Genomic DNA, 16,496 nt, shown 5'->3' on the forward strand with positions numbered 1-16,496 from the left:
TTTGTTATTTTATTCCTTGAAATAAATGTTTTGACTTGCAAAAGAATTTTATACTAGTTCTCCACCAGTGCCATCAGGAATTTTATATACATAAGCATACCCCACTTTATAAAACCCCAAGGACCCCAAAGCTGGAATTACAAACAGATAAATTAGTGAATCATCATAGGCTCCTAGATTAAATATGAAGCAAGCTTCCCAGGGACTAATGCTTCATTTTACAGAGGGGGAAACCAAGGCAAGAAGAAATGAAATGGTATCCTCAAGCTCATTTCTATGGTAGATACAAATTCAGGTCCTGTGAATCCAAATCCAGAGCTCTTTCTACTATATCACATATTTCTGAGAAATTTTTCAGGGGCAACTTTGTAGAGCAATGGATAGAATCTCAGACCTGAGATTCAAATCTTGTTTCTGATCACTTAGTTAAAGGAATTTTTTAAAAATTATTGATTATACATTCATTCACTTACTTGAATGAATGAGAAAATTTTAGAGTTGCAACTGGAGAAAATACCCACACAAGTGCCATTTTATGGTTATTGGGAAAATTACCTTTGTCTAGTAAAGGCTTGTCCTGGCAAAAATCCAAATGCTTGGAGGCCTAGAGAGGTACTTTATAAATGCTAATTGTTATTATTGTTTTTAAAAATTATTATCCGTGTCACCATAAGAGATGAAATCTCTGAAGAAGGACCCCAGTCCCCCTACCCAAAAGAAGTCAGTGGTAAGAGGGAGCTAGAGTTAGACTAGTGATAAAAACTTGATGGGAAGAACCTTCTCCTTTATTCTACCAGGAGGCTGAGCATATCCAATTCAGGAGATGGGAGGCTTTTGAGCCAAGACTCTTAAAGGAGCAAGACAAGATAGGCTTGTTGGTCCTGGAGAAAGAGAGCTAATTTCTTCTGAAAGAGCCCAGTGATATCCTAGTTAATAATTTAAGTGGGGCAATGAGCAATATTGTATCCCCGAGCATCGCCCAGCAGCTCAGATAGACTCATATGACAGAGACAAAGATATAGCTCAGTAAGAAGACCCTACGGCTGGAACCCTCTCTCTGCTCCCCTCCACCTAAATCAGCCCTGTGATGTGGCTAATTAAAATACTAACTCAGTCTTGTACGACCATAACGATGAGAATATCACCAAGCCAATTGTGGCGATACCCACACCATGCTCTGCTCATATTCACATTCTCCTCTGTATAGATCTCGTAGGTAGCTTGTTAATTGTACATTGTTAGTGACTATAGGTCAAAGAAAGCCTAAAATGATTTTTTTACTCATCTTGACCAGGTTGTCAAAGACAAATAAGGACCATAATTCTCTCTCCATCACCACCTGTCACTTCTAGACCATCTAGATACCCCTTACTTTGCTAGATTAGCAAACCCCTAATCTAGTATAGTAAAAACCGGTTCTTGTACCAATAAAGCTAGTTCAGCAGATAAGGATGGACCTTTGCTTTGGAGAACAAAAAGTAAAGGTAGGATTTGGGGACAGACATTCACATTTTGCTTTCCCATACTTGGTGCTTCTAAACAAAGGAAGATTTTCTGCAGAAACCAGTGCTTTTTCATTTACTTCTAAATCTTTAAAAAAGATGTGTTCTAGATATAAACAGAAAACATCTGAAGCAATAGGAGTTAACTCTTAGGTAACTGAAACTTGGGACCTACCATCAGCTTTTATCACTTATATTATTATTTTGACATAGTATTACTTGAAGGCTTTTCTGGACTTCTCAGAAGCAGAGACAAATATTTTCCCTTATCAGAAAGTCTTTTTTCCCCCCCTTCTTGATCAAATAAACATCGTAAGCTTTATTCTTTGATTATTCAACTGTTTGTGATTCCATATGGGATTTTTTTTTCCCTTGGCAGAGATACTGCAGTGGCTTGCCATGTCCTTCTCCAGATCATTGTAAAATGAGGAAACTGAGACAGAGTAGAGTGACCCAGGATCATGCAGCTATTAAGTGTCTGAGGCAGGATTTGAATTCAGAATGAGGAATAATCCTGGCTCCAGCTAATAAAATTTTTGTCAATATATGAAAGATTCCCAAAAGCATTCATTAAGTGCCTACTAGGTGCTGGGCCACATGTTAGGCTCTGGGTATGCAATTTCAAGAATACAGCCGGTCCCTATTTACAAGGGACTTACTTTCCACTCAAATTTACTTTTTTAGTAACAACTGATTTGTGTGAATGGATAGTGTTGAGCTCTTTCAGAATGTGACCTCAATCTATTTTTAAAAGCCCATGCATCAGACTAATAACAACTACTAGCATTTCTTAGGTTTTAAATTTTATTTTATTATATTTGTTTATTATACATTATTATAAATATTTATTTTATTATTTTTTAGGTTTGCAAGCTTTAAGTCATCTTCACATCAGCCTTGAGAAGAGTTTTGAGCATATCACCAGGTGCTTAATTCCTATTTTGGAGGCTTCGAGAGCAAGAGTTGCGCCAGTCAGCCAACGAGCATTTATCAAGTGTTTAATATGTACAAAGTTCTGTGCTAAGTATTGGAAATGCGAAAAGAAAAATAGTTTTTGCCCACAAGGAGCTTATAGTCTAATGGGGGTGGGAGCTGGGGGGAGGGCGCGGAGTCAGAAGTGTAGTCAGGAGAGAGAAATGAAAACGTGTGGGCCTGAGAACCCTTCTTATATGGAGGTTGTGGGAGGGATCGGCCCATCGGAGGGGCGAGCCAGCAGGCACACTTCAAGTGGGTGAAGTCCAGGGTGGCGGTGAGCCTCCAAGGAGTGCAGCCGGGGAAGGAATAAAGACTGCGAGACCCTGCACCGGGACGGCAGCGGCGATGAACAGGAGCGACAAAGGAGGGGCAGACCAAGGGCCGCAGGGGGCCAGAGGGGCTCGGGGCCTCTGCTGCCTGCGCCGGCCTGAGCCAAACACTGAAGTTCGAAGAGCGAACTGCAGGAAGCAGCCGAGACATTCACGCAGAGCGCCCGAGCTCTACAGTTCTCTGTCTCTGGGTCTGGGTCTGGGTCTATGTCCGTCTCTCTGTGTCTGTGTCTGTATCCGGTCTATCTGTCTGTCACTTCGTCTCTCTGTGTGTGCCTGTGTCTGTGTCTATGTCTATAGCTCTTTGTGTGTGTCTCTGCTTATCTGTGTCTGCGTCTCTTTCTGTCTCTGTCTCTTTGTCTCTCCCTTTCTCTTCTTCCTTTTCCTCCCCACTTCTTTCTTCCTTTTCTTTCCTTCCTTCCCTCCTTTCCTTCTTTCTTTTTTCTATTTTTGTCTTCCTTATTTCCTTTCCTTCTTTCACACCTTCCAGATTTCCTTTTCTTCTTTCTTTTCTTCTTTTGTTTCTTTCTTTCTTCCCTCCCTCTTACTCTTTCATTCCTTCATTTCCCTCTTTTTTCTTTTATCCTTTTTAAATTTCCCATTCCCTCTTTTTCTTTACTTCTTTTCCTTCTTTTTCTCTCCTTTTCCTTCCTTCCTTTCATTTATCATTCACTCTTTTCTCCTTTCTTTCTTCCTTTATTCTTCCTATCATTTTCTTTTATCCTTTATTCTTCCTTTCCTTTCTTTCTTCCTTTATTATTTTCCTCTCTTTCTTCTCTACTTGTTTCTATTTTTCATCCTTCTTTTCCTTTTTCTCTTTCTTTCTTCTATTTTCCTTTTTTCCTTCCCTCCTCTTTTCTCTCCCTTCCTTCCTTTCTCCCTTTTTTCTTTCCTTTCTTCTCCCTTTTTCCTTCTTTCTTTCCTTCCTTTTTCTCTCCCTTCCTCCCTCTCTTTCTCCTTTCTTTTTTCTTTCATATCTCCTTCTCTCTCTTCTTTATATCTTCCTTCCTTCTTTCCTATCTTTTTTCCTTTCCTTTCTTACCAGATCAATGATTTCTTTAGTGAAGGTGTTTTCATGTTAATTACCTCTAAACAACAAATCATCATGGACTCTCAATCTTATAGTTCCTAAGAAATTTCTGGATTCAGTAAATAATGAGAAGTTAAATGGTTTGGCTAGGGTCAAACTGCCAGCATCAGAGACTTAAACCCACATCCTGGGTTTAAGCTTTCTTAAACTGGGTGACAAGCTTTCTAGGATGCATGCTCCTCTCTCAGCTACATACAATAGAAAAGAGGACTGAAACCTTCAATAGAGTCCTAGCACTGTGCTTAGCTAGCTGTGTAACCTTGGACAAGTATCTCAACCTCTCTGAACCTTAGTACCTCTGCAGGAAAATGAAAGGCTGGAGTGTCCTAGATGACTCTAAAATATTTCCAGTTCTGAGATTTCATTCCCTGCTCCCTCAGAGGCTTATCAATATCCAAATACATAATGGGATAGGTTGAGTAAATTCTGTATTTCTGCTATTCAAAAAAAAAAAAAAAAAAGTTGGTCTCATGAAAGATTAAGTGATAAACAGCTCTACAAGTCCTGTGGTTCTCCGGAAGCATATCAATATATTACACATACATGTATATATATTAAATGTACAGCTAAATATAATCATTAGTATTTAGTTAAATGTATGTATATGAGTGTATATATAGTTGTGTTTTTATGTGTATATGTATGTATATTTATGTATGTGTATATGTATGTATATTTCTTTTAGTTGCAATAGCCATATATATACTATGTAAATATATAATATAGAAATAGAAATATACTATGTAGATATATATATGGCTGTTGCAACTAAAAGAAATTAGGTTTTGCTGAAGTACACAAACCCCTGAGAGGAAACAGTGTCTTTAGAAGAATTAAAGACAACAGCTTAACCGAGTGGAGCCAAAAATAAATATCTGGAATCAGCCCCCTAAAGAGGCCAAACTTTATTGGAGAAATCTTTAAAGTTTACGTTCAGGCATCCATCAAAGTTGAGTTTCACTTATAAGCATTCTCCCCTGGCCACATCAGTTCTCTCCAAGTATGTCTCTTATCTTCCCCCAAACCAGGGAAAAAATAGATTAGAGATTCTTGCAAATGTTTTCAACTTCATTACACCAGCTGGAGGAAAAAAACCCATTAATGCAAAGTCTCATGTTGAAAGACACTCTTGACAGCAAATATAGTGGCAATGTTTCAGTAAACACAGAAATATATACCCTAACTGAACTCATAATCAAGAAACATCAGGCCTTGAAAATACCTGAAAGACTATAAATAAATAAATACATACATAAATTATACATGGCTGTGTTTAGATTATCTATACTTGTCTTTATATCTACTTATATACAATATAGATATATAAAATTGATATAGAAATAGAAATATCATAATATACACATAGTTGGTGCATATAGAATATATCATCAACCCCCATGACTCTGGATAATAACTGCATCCCATCCATCACGTTCTGAAGAAGGAAAAGTAATAGATTCTAAATAAAGCACATTCATAGGCGATGTCGCATCTTAGAGTAGAGATCCGCTACTTGCCGGGGACCTCTGAAAAGCGTGCTTGGGCTGCCCTCTCGTGGTCAAAACCAGGGATTGCGCCAACTGGATTCGAGAGAGCTCTGATTTTTATTTTAAGTTAAAAGGGTTTTTTTTTTCCTTTTTAAAAAGAAACAGTCTGTTTTGATACAGCATTTTCAGTGCCATTTACACAAATTAAAGTGCTAATTGCAAACCTTGGAGCTGCTTTAAATAATTCTTAGCTCTCTAAATTGAAGTGAATTAAGAGCCAGTTGGAGCACGCCCAAATGTTTTCATTTATGGACTCTCAGAAAATTTGGTTTTTTAATATATAAAGTGTTGGGGGGAGGGGGAGGGAGGGGATTCACTGGCTGTAAAGGAAATCTAGCTCTCTGAAAGCCTAGCTCATGAAAAGAAGGGGAAATACTAGCTAGTGTCTCCTCAATTCTCTAACAATTTAAATGTTTCAAGAAACGAGACTCTCTTCTCTACGAAAAGAGCAAACATAACCTGAGAAGTAGAAGGGGCTCCTGGAAGTTTACTCTCCATTAGACCCCTGAGTTTGAGGCTGATCGTTATAAACTGGAAAGGAGAATATCCTCTGGTCCTTGACAGCTGAGAGGTAACCTAGCCGGTTTGGGGGAAAACATTCTGAATACAAAGATATACAAGACTCTACTATTACTTGCTAGTCTTCTTCTAGGGTCTTCTCTGGACTTCGGTTTCTTTTTCTGTAAAATGAAAGGCTTGGACCAAGTCACTTCTATCCAGATTGAGCAAGTTTCCTGAGAACAGCTTCTGGATTTAGTTTGTGGGGGAGAGACAGTAAGGTAATTGTACTGAATGAGAATCCAGGATGTTCTCTGGCCAGAGCAAATGTTAAGATGACCCAATATCAGAAAAGTATCAGAGGAAAAGGAATTTGTAAATCAAACATCCACATTTAGTTGTTAAATAAAATAGACATTTACTCGTGAAAAAGCATTTGCACTTATTCTTCCCCTAAGGTGGAAATATCTCTCTTTATCTGATCCTGCATGGTACAGTGGGAAAGGAGAGGCTTTGAAGCTAGGGTACCTGAGTTCAGATCTAATCCCTCATGTTCCCTCTGGATGTGTGACCTTACTAAGTCAGTCAGTTACCTTCTCTAGGTCTCAGCTTCCTTATCTGTAAAGTGAGGGGATGGAGATAGATGATGTTTGGAGTTCATTCCAGCCCCTAAGCAATGAGTCTGATTAAAAATAAGGACAAGCCAACTGAGACACTTTAGGACTTGGGCTAAATAAGAAGTTGGAGTCCAAGTACCAAATCCTCTCCTCCTCCTTCGTTTTTAACAGGACTTTGGCAAGAATGCTTTGGCCCCAATCTTTCTCAACAATTTCAGGTAATAGGCAAATATCTTAGTAAGCTTCAGACCGATTTGCATTTACTAAGAAAATCCTATGCTTAAGAGCTTAATTTTTAGAGTTAAGAAAATTTATGTGCTGTTGATGATGCTGTTTGGAAAAAAGTGAATTATCCCTTTGCTGAGCTAACAGACTTGCTTCTCTCCCTCCCTCTTTCTTTTCTTCCTGCCTTTCTTTTTTTTCTTCAATTCCTCTTTTCTTTCTTTTCTTCATTCCTTCTTTCTTTCCTTCCTCCATTCCCTCTTCCTTTTCTGGTCTTTTTTTCCTCCTCTCTTTTTTTTAATCTCCCTTTCTCTCTTTCTTATTTCTTCCCTCCCTCTTCTCTTTTCTTCCTTTCTTTTTTTCCTTCCCTCTCTCCTTTTTTCCTTTCTTCCACCCTTCTTTATGTTCTCTTCCCTTTCTTCTTCCCCTTTCTTTCTTTCCTTTCTTCCTTCCTTCCATCATTCTCTCTTTCTTTTTCTTTTTTCTTTCTTTTGTTCTTTTTTCTGTCTCCTTTATTTTCCCTACTTTCCTTCTGTTTTTTCTTTATTTTATTTTCCCTTTTTTCTTTCAAAACTTTCTTTCCTTTTTCCATTCTTTTTTCTTCCTATCCTCTCTTCCTTTTTTCTTCCTCTCTTCCTTCTCCCTTTCTCCTTCCTTTTAACCTTCCTTGATTTTTCCCTATTTTCCTCCCTTTTTCATTCCTTCCTTCCTCCACTCCCTTTTCTTTTTTCTTCCTTTCTTTTGTTCTTTTTTCTTTCTGTCTTCCTCCTTTCTTTTAGTTTTCTTTCCCTATTTTCTCTTATTTTCTTTTCTTCCTTTTCCCTTCCCTCCTTTCTTCTTTCTTAATTCTTTTTTCTCTCTCCCCCTTCCTCTTTCCCTTCTTTTCTTTTTTCTTTCTCTACTCCTCCCTTTAAAACAAATTACAGTCCTTTCATCATCCTCTCAATACTAATATATTAATTTGCCATTAGCATCAGAATAAAACCAATCTACCCCAAAATCTGTGTTTTTTTTTATTTAACCTCCCTAAATAAACTTCAAAGACACCATAGTTTTGAAGGAACACTTGGATTTTTTTTCTTTTCCTCCTTACTATTACATCATCATACAGCATCTCCCATTTATCAAATACATTTATCATTTTAGATTTCTTATGCTTGAATTTCATAGTTCCTACTTTGAGTCTTTTTGTTAGAAATTCTTGAAAATCCTCTACATCTTGGTCCCAATTAGTGTGAATAATGAACTCATTGAAATGGCCACATTATTACAATTCACAGTGCATATTCCCAGTGAGTAGATTGGAATCAATTACCATATTTTTTTTTTGTAATTACAACTTCAAATTGTGCTAATTGAAATATATGTGACCATTTCAAGGATATTTATTATTCGCACTAATTGGGACCTACTACATTTCATTAAATATTTGTAGAATTTTACCCAACTTTGCAGAGTATCCTTGGTTGTACCCCACTGCTGTTAACTTTGGAATATTGTGTTCCAAGATCTTCTCTCATTTTTAGTAGAAATGGCCAGGTCTTAATACTTGGACTATTTATTTCTGGATATTTACATTATGTATTTTTTTTCTTTGACATGTGAGCTTTTAATTTTAGTTGTGACATTTCCAGAACTTTTCTTTTGGTGTTTGTTTGTTTGTTTGTTTCTTTTTCAGTAGGTAACCTGTAGAATCTATTTTTGCTTTGCTATCTGTTTTTAATAAATCTGAGTAACCTTAATTTATACTTTCTTGAAATATGTTGTCCAGATTGTTTTTGGCTTTTTTTATCTTGGAATTCAAAGAGATTTTAAAATTATTTCTCCTTCACTCATTTTTTTTTCAGATCAGTTACTTTTTTTCACATTTTGAATTTTCTTCTTTTATAATCTTTTGATTTTGGCCTTATGTTTTCTTGCTGTCTCATAGATCCATTTGACTTTTGTTTGGCTATTCTAGTTTTCAGGGATTCTATTTCTTGAACAAATTCTCTCATTTTCTATTCTAAGCTATTTATTCTTCTTCAAATTCTCTCTTTTCCTCCAAACTTTTCATTTTTTAAAGGGGAGGGGACTCTTGTTTCTTTTGTTCTGAGTATTCATGAAGTAATAATGGAAAATACATTTTTTTCTTGTGTGATTGTGATTGGTCAGTGTTTTCTTTGATCTAGTCATTTCTCCTGCTTTACTTCTTAAATTGAGGCTTTGTAATAGGCTCTACTCATCATCAGACTTTTAGGTGAGAGTGATGTTCCCTCTCTCTTTGATCATGCTCTAGAATTCTCTAAACTATGTGGATCTCCACCTCTCAGGTGTAGTTCCTGTCTTTTTGGATCTTTGAGGTACAGAGCATGGATCTTCAGGGCTCTCTCTGGCATCTCAAGGTGGATAGGAATGTTCTAGGTTATAAAGGATTTTAAAACCCAGAGAATTTTACATTTGATCCTAGAGGTAAGAGGTTACTCTTGGAGTTTACTGAATGGGGGAAAAAAGGCATTGATAGAGTGAAGTCAATGAGCCTAATATCTGAATGGAGGATTGACTGAAATGGGGAGACTTAAGGCATGGGAACCAATCAGAAAGCTATTGCAATAGTTTCAAAGTGAGATAGTGAGGACCTGAGCCAGGATGTTATTAGTGTCTGAAGAAGGAAGGGGAAATATACAAAGCAGATTGCTGAAGTAGAATCACCAGGATTTGGCAATAGATTAGACTAGTTATGGGCAGTGATAGGGGGGTAAAAAGTTAATGATGACATATAGATTATAAGCCCAGGTGACTGGAAGAGAGGGGCTCTTTTTGTTTGGCTTTTGTCTTTTATCTTCCAGGAGATATCTATCCCATAGGATAGATGACACATAGTAGATCTTATTAAAAGCTTGTTCGATTAAATCCTTTGTTCACAAACAATTTTTTTAATTGTCCTGGACATCCAGCCTGGTAAGCATAACATCTTAAAAACTTAAATCCTAAAGTAGGAATGAAATGGAGAATAGCTGAGTGATAAAAAGAAATCAAGACAATTTGACAGAGATACAAAACCAGAAAAAAAGATAGAGACATTCAGACAGAGACAGAGATAGATAGACAGACAGAAATAGAGACAGAGACAGAGAGAAAGAGAAAAAGTCAGAGAGAGAGACAGAGGCAGAGCAAGAGAGAGAGAGAGAGAGAGAGAGAGAGAGAGAGAGAGACTGAGAGAGAGAAACAGAGAGAGAACGCGCGCAAGAAAGCAACCTGCTGTGCCCTATATATCTCAAAGGCATTTAAATGAACTTGTAATGCACGGTCCAGTAGTTGGAGTTTGCATTAGGTACAGCTCAGAGCATCAGGAGGACTGTCAAGGGAAGGTGTGATGGATTATTATTCCAGCTCTGTCTGCACCCCCAGGACCTGCTAGAAGATGCTATACCTCAAGGTGACTATTCTGGTGAAGAGAATATAAAATTAATTAATCAATGGTTACATATAAATAATGAAGAGAGGGAGGCTACTTGAGCGATAGTTCAGAAAAATAGCCTTCACCCATGTCACAAACAGTGACAGCTCAGCTGAGCCATTGATAAACAGGACTAGACATCGGGGGCAGAAATACAGCCTTTTAAATTAATTGCTCCATGTATTTCCTTACAATGAAAGAAACCAATAACCAGAACATATTTTAGATGAAAAGATGTTAGATAAGATATAATCATAGAAACAGCTGGAGCTGTCTGTTTATCATTACAACCTCAGAATGTTGTATTTTTTTTTAATAGTGATGTAAGAAGATTAAGGTTCTAATGTTATTGACAGAGAAGAAGAAGAAAGATCATCATATCAGTAACACAGAAGGAGAGAATTATCACCCTGCCAAGAACAATCAATGCGAATGCAATTTTCTATGTTACAAGTCATTAAGTCAAAGATAAATGAGAAACAGTTTTAAATATAACATATAATTGGAGGCTATTGCAAAACCTCAAAACAGAAATAACTTTCTTTTAAATGCACCAAATCAATAAGGTAGGTATTCATTTAATCAAATAAAAACTTGCTCTTTTGGGCACAGGTTCTGAAATTTTTGTTTCATAAGGGATTGCAATGACTGTCCTTCATTCACACCTTCAGAAACACAGAATTATGAGAGAGATTAGGGACCTTCCACATCTATTTTTGTCTTCTTAAGACAATGCACTGATAAGAATAATCAGGAACTCTAATGGGACTGTGATCCATGTCCCAACTTCCAGCCCTCAACAGCAACTCAACCCAATCTAGCCAACTCAGTCCAATTTATATGATTCGTGCCCATGGTCTCCCAGATGTTTGCCATAGGGAATTCACCTGGACGGTTCTGACTCTCAAGAAGCTCACAGTCTATTGGGAGAAGCAAAAATACTTCTATATATACGTACTTATGAGCTACATAAAGGATAAACTGGGAATAATTTCAGAAGGAAGACATTATTTTTAGAAAGGCTCCTTGTAGAAGGTAAGACTAGCTGAAAGTTGAAGGAAGTCAGGGAAGCTAGAAGGCAGAGTCAATCAGTCAGGCAACAGATTATTAAGTGTCTATAAAGTGTCAGACTCTCTACCAAGTGCTAGGGACACATTCCCTTCTCTCAATGAACTCACAACTCAATGAGAGAGACAACATGCAAACAATTATATGCAGATGAGCTATGTGGAAGCCAGACTGGAGATAATGACCACAGGAAAGGCATAGGGTATGAGAGAGAGAGAGAATTCCATCCAAAGAAGATAGTAAAAACATTTAGAGCCAGGAGATGTAGGAGCAGTAGTGTGTAGCACCTAAGGGAGGAAGGTGTAAGAAGTGGGCTTCATCCTCCCTCAGGGGCCAGGGACCCTGGAGCATTTGTGGATGACTTTTTCTCCACTTTCACCTTAAGCTCCCCCTGCCTAGGTTCACAACATCTCCAAAGGGGAAGGGCGTAGGTAGGTGATGTAACTAGTGCCTTATATTGTAATTATCATTATTTCTTATCAACTTTTAAATTCCCAAAGTGCTTTACAAATATTATTGCTTTTTATCCTCATAATCACCCTGGAAAGTAGATAATATCATTCCATTTTATCGCTAAGGAAATGAAGATGAACAGAAGAAAGACAGAAAATGAAGTCAGACAAATGAAGTGACTTGGCAAGGTGATGTAGCTAGTAAGTATCTTAGATCGGAGGTGAACATAGGTCCTCCTGAGATCAGGTCCAGTGAACTATCAATTATCCACTCAACCAGGAATAGCTTTTTCCAAAGGATTATTTACTTCAAGGATAGAGCAAGAAGAAATTTGCCAATATCGTCTCCCATTCCATCTTGGTCTAGGCTCTAATGTCAGCTCAGTTCTTTTTTTTTTCTTTTTTTCTGAGGTAATTGGGGTTAAGTGACTTGCCCAGGGTGACACAGACAGGAAGTATTAAGTGTCTGAGATCAGATTTGAACTCAGGTCCTCTAGACTTTAGGGCTGGTGCTCTATATACTGCACCACCTAGCTGTTCCAATCAGCTCAGTTCTTAAATAGCTCTGATCCCATGGAGGCCATCAGGTTCCATGTCCCATGACTGCTAGTTAGTTGAGCCCACTGAGCTGGGTTCCCCAACATCACTCCTTGCTTCTCAGAACATGAATGTCACTTTGGCTGTGAAACTCCAGTATGGCAATTTATACCTTGAAACATGGATATTGTGCTAACTACTAACCCCAAATCTTTAATACTGGGATGTCAAGGTGCCTCTGGATTTTTTGAATTTACAAAGTTACAGGGCTCTACTCCTTCCTGTTCTAGATCATAGCAGCAGAGACCTCAGGCTAGAAGGGAAGTTCCAACATAAGACATCAGCTGAGACCTGAAATCCAAAGTCAGGAATAGAGACAGAAGAGGAAGGAAGGCTGGCCAGCTCAGGGCATTATGCAAGACAGAAGCCCAAAGGGGCAAAACCTGGCAAAAGGATATCCTTGGGTAAGAAGCTCTCTCTGGAAAGGTGATTGGACGTTCTAGGTCATAGCTATGGTGGCCCCAGACAGGAAGGGAAGTTCTAGCATAAAACATCAGCTGGGGCATGAAGTCTAAAGTCAGGAATAGAAACAGGAAGGAGAAGGAAGGCTGGGCCCTTCCTCAGAATGGAAGCCCTAGGACAAACTCAACAAAAAAGAGGAAAGAATTGGCAGAGAGATATTCCTGAGTGAGAAGGCTGTAGGAATAATTCAATATTTCAGTGTCTGACACATAGTAGGAACTTAATAAGTGTTTTTGACTGATTGTTCTTTCTGTGTCTCAATTTTCTCATCTGTAAAAGAAAGGAATTAGGCTAGATTCTTTCTGGGGTAACTTCCTAGTTTATCTAAGCTCTGAATGAATACCATTCATCTCAGTGATATTGTGTTCATGCTAAATAAAAAGATAACCTGGGTCCCATTCACATCTCCAGAAAAGGGAGGAAAAAAAAAACCTTGAGAAATCATCAAGGCAGGATTTCAGATACATACAGGGAAGAAAGAAAAGGAGAAAAATAAATATGATAATTTCATATTTAGTCATCTTTTTTCTATTCTATTGTGTTATAGAATGCTTGTTTTATTTCTTAAGTTCAGAATAAATTAAATAAAAATAAAAGATTCACAAAATAAAAGGATGCTATAAATCCCATTTTCTTCTAAGACTACATGGGCTAACCACCAGCAAAGGGAACCTAAGTATTGAAGACTTTGAATGCTTTTTCTTCCCAGCTTGGTAATAGAGGAAGCTAACATTAGATCAGGACTAGAGGGCAGTGTTTTCCCCAACAGCTACAGTTTGGAAGCCTCCTTCAAATAAAAGATAATGGACTAGAGGGGAGAGAATAGGGAGGTCTGGAAGACTTCCAGCTTGCATATCTTTTGCTCCACTACACACATGGGATAGCATCATGGTTAGAGTTACTGGTGGCAGCAATATCTTCAGATTTTGTCCTCAAATTTGAGATGTAAAAATTAAAAGGACAACTTGAAACAAAAAATTTCGTTTCCCATACCAGGTTCTAACTTAAGTAACTGAAATGCTGAGGAAAAAATAGTCACTTTTGTAAAAGTCATAAACATTCGTGATTCATAAGCATAATTTTAAGGACAGAATTACTAGGCACACAGAACCCTTAAATCTGTTCCAAAAAGTTAAAGACTAAATCTATTGTGATGTCTGGATTTCTTTCTCTACTCCAGCCCATCTTCCACTCAGCCATCAAAATGATTTTCCTAGAGCACAGTTTGGGAGCAGCAAGGGGGTCAAGTGGAAAGAATACCAGCCCTGGAACCAGGAAGATCTGAATTTAAATCCTGCCTCATTTGCTTACTATCTGTGTGATCCTAAACAAGTCACTCCTCTCTTTTTACCTCAGTTTCCTCATCTGTAAAATGAGATGAAATGGCAGACCACTTCAGTATTTTTACCAAGAAAATCCTAAAATGGGGTCAGAAATGACTCAACAATACCAGAATGTGCATTTGACTATATTACTGCCTTATTCAATCAATTTCAGTGAATCCCTATCACAGTCAGGATCAATTATAAAGTTTCTCTTTGACTTTTAAAGCCCTTCAAAGCCTGGCCTCTTCCTACTTTTCCATTCTTCTTACATCCTTCCATAGATTTTATGATCTAGACACTCTGGCCTCCTGGTTGTTCTTCCCATGAGCCAGTCCCTCTCCCAAATCTTGGAATTTTCACTAATCATCCTCCATGCCTGATTTTCTCTTTCATCTGCCTCCTGCTTCCCCTGGCTTCCTCCAACTATCAAGCTGTACTTTTTGTAAGAAGTCTTTCCCGCTCCTTCTCAGCTCTAGTGCCTTTTTTCTGACATTATTTCCAGTTTATCTTGGGCATAATTGTTTACACATCATCTCCCCGATGGGTCTGCAAGTTTTTTGAGAGCACTGATCACTCCCAGAGTAGGGACTGTCTCTGGCATTTCTTGGTATTTCTATAACTTTGATACATAGTAGGAACTTAATGTTTGTTGAACTGAATGGACATGGATGAAGTTTTGGTGGTTACTTACTCACCCCCATACACTCCACTTGACTTCAGAGGACATGATAGAAACCTGATTGTGTCCTTTTATTAGTTTCAAGACTTGCATCTGACTAAACTTTTCCAATTTTTCCTAAAGATTTTGGCTGACTTTGACCCATGAATTTTCATTGTATCATTTTTGATACATTTTTGAAAGCCACTAACAAAGGACCATTTGTGAGAGCCACAGAGCAGGGGGGATATTATCATAAACATTCATGTTTCATAAGCACAATTTCAAGGACAGAATTAGTAGGAACACAGGACCCTTAAATCTGTTCCAATGAGTTCAAGACTAAACCTATTGCGACATCTAGTGGTTATATATATGTATCACCGAATGAAAGGTTAATTTTTTACAATTTAAAAAATCAAGAACAATGCAGGGTAACTATGAAGAGAGAGTGTCCCCAACAAAAGAGTGACACTTTTCATTCACGCCCATGTTCTTCCCCACTTCTCCATATTCTGTCCTGATTAGACCTTGTTTGTGGTGTTGATATTCAATCCATATTTTATTTTATATTTTAGGAAAGGTATTCTGTTCAAATTTATTAAAGGAAGCGGGCTAGATGGACTAGAGACCACCCCAGAAAAAGGAATTAGGGATGTTTAGCCTGGTGGAGACATAATAAGGCTTTAAGTAGTAGAAGGAAGGTTATGAATATGAGATATGGGTCTTTTTTTTAATTCCAGGAGATGGGACTAGAAGATGTTGAAAAGAAATTTGGGTTTGGTGTAAAGAAAATATCCCTAAGAAATTCTCCCAAAGTGGAATAAGTTACGAAAACAGCGTATGGTCTATTAGGAGCTTTTCTCTACCTCCCCCGGTGCCTTTTCTATAAGATTGTTTTCCATTGTTTATATTTTATATGTACCTAATTATTGTGTCTTGTCTTCTCCCATTAGAATGGGGACTCTTTGAGGGCCTGGACTATGGTTTTTGCCTTTCTGTGTATTTGCAGCATTCAACTCAGGGCCTGGAATATGAGAAATGCTCAATAAATGTTTTCTGACCTATTCCCTGACTGGCAGATTCCCATCACTACCACTGGAGGAGATTCATCAGGCTCAGAACCTGCCCACCTGCCTACATGCCAGTCTGCCTACCTTGCTTGACAAGAGTATAATAATCAGCTGTCACCAAGTAACCTTCTGTCTTTTAGAATGGGAGTCATGACATCACGTCTAGAAGAAACAATAGGTGGGTCTCATAGAATCCTGCGGACTGGCTTGAGGACAAGACTTTGTTGTTAACTGGGGATGTTTCCCTAGACTCAAAAGTGACTCAGACCTCATCATCTGACACACTGGCCATCGGTGCTCTGAACTAAAACACGGAAGATCCGATTCACAACAGTCTTCATTCTCCAAGAGCTGGGAGCTATCACATATGGCCTGATTTGATCAGAATGAGGGGCTCCAGCTTAAAAAAAAACAACAGTTCTCTTCTATCTACAAGGTAGAAGAATAGAGCCCCAATTTTTGTCCAAGGATCAGACATGAACCCCCCCTTCCCTTTCATTTCTCTATTTCTTAGCTCCCTTTCTCCTTCACCCCAAATCATTTTCCCTTTCTAAATTTCCTTTGCCTTTCTGTGTATCGTTATCTCTCTGCCTCTCTGTGTGTCTTGTTTCATATTCTTTCACTCTGTCTCTGCCTCTCTGT

At 38.1% G+C, this 16,496-nt stretch overlaps 1 protein-coding gene and 1 long non-coding RNA gene across 3 annotated transcripts in view; one reads left to right on the forward strand and one right to left on the reverse strand.

Annotated features, from left to right (window-relative positions):
• TTLL7 (tubulin tyrosine ligase like 7) overlaps positions 1-16,496 on the reverse strand; it is a 354,831-nt gene that overhangs the window by 121,489 nt on the left and 216,846 nt on the right. The gene's annotated exons all lie outside the window — the stretch shown is intronic.
• The window catches only part of LOC127563014 (uncharacterized), a 48,121-nt gene continuing 47,704 nt past the window's right edge, over positions 16,080-16,496 (forward strand). For both annotated transcript variants that reach the window (XR_007953865.1, XR_007953866.1), the window contains exon 1: positions 16,080-16,290. This is a non-coding gene — a long non-coding RNA (uncharacterized LOC127563014). The remainder of the gene's footprint in view (positions 16,291-16,496) is intronic.

Source organism: Antechinus flavipes, chromosome 4 (genome assembly GCF_016432865.1).
Source record: "Antechinus flavipes isolate AdamAnt ecotype Samford, QLD, Australia chromosome 4, AdamAnt_v2, whole genome shotgun sequence".
NCBI classification, from domain to species: Eukaryota; Metazoa; Chordata; class Mammalia; order Dasyuromorphia; family Dasyuridae; genus Antechinus; species Antechinus flavipes.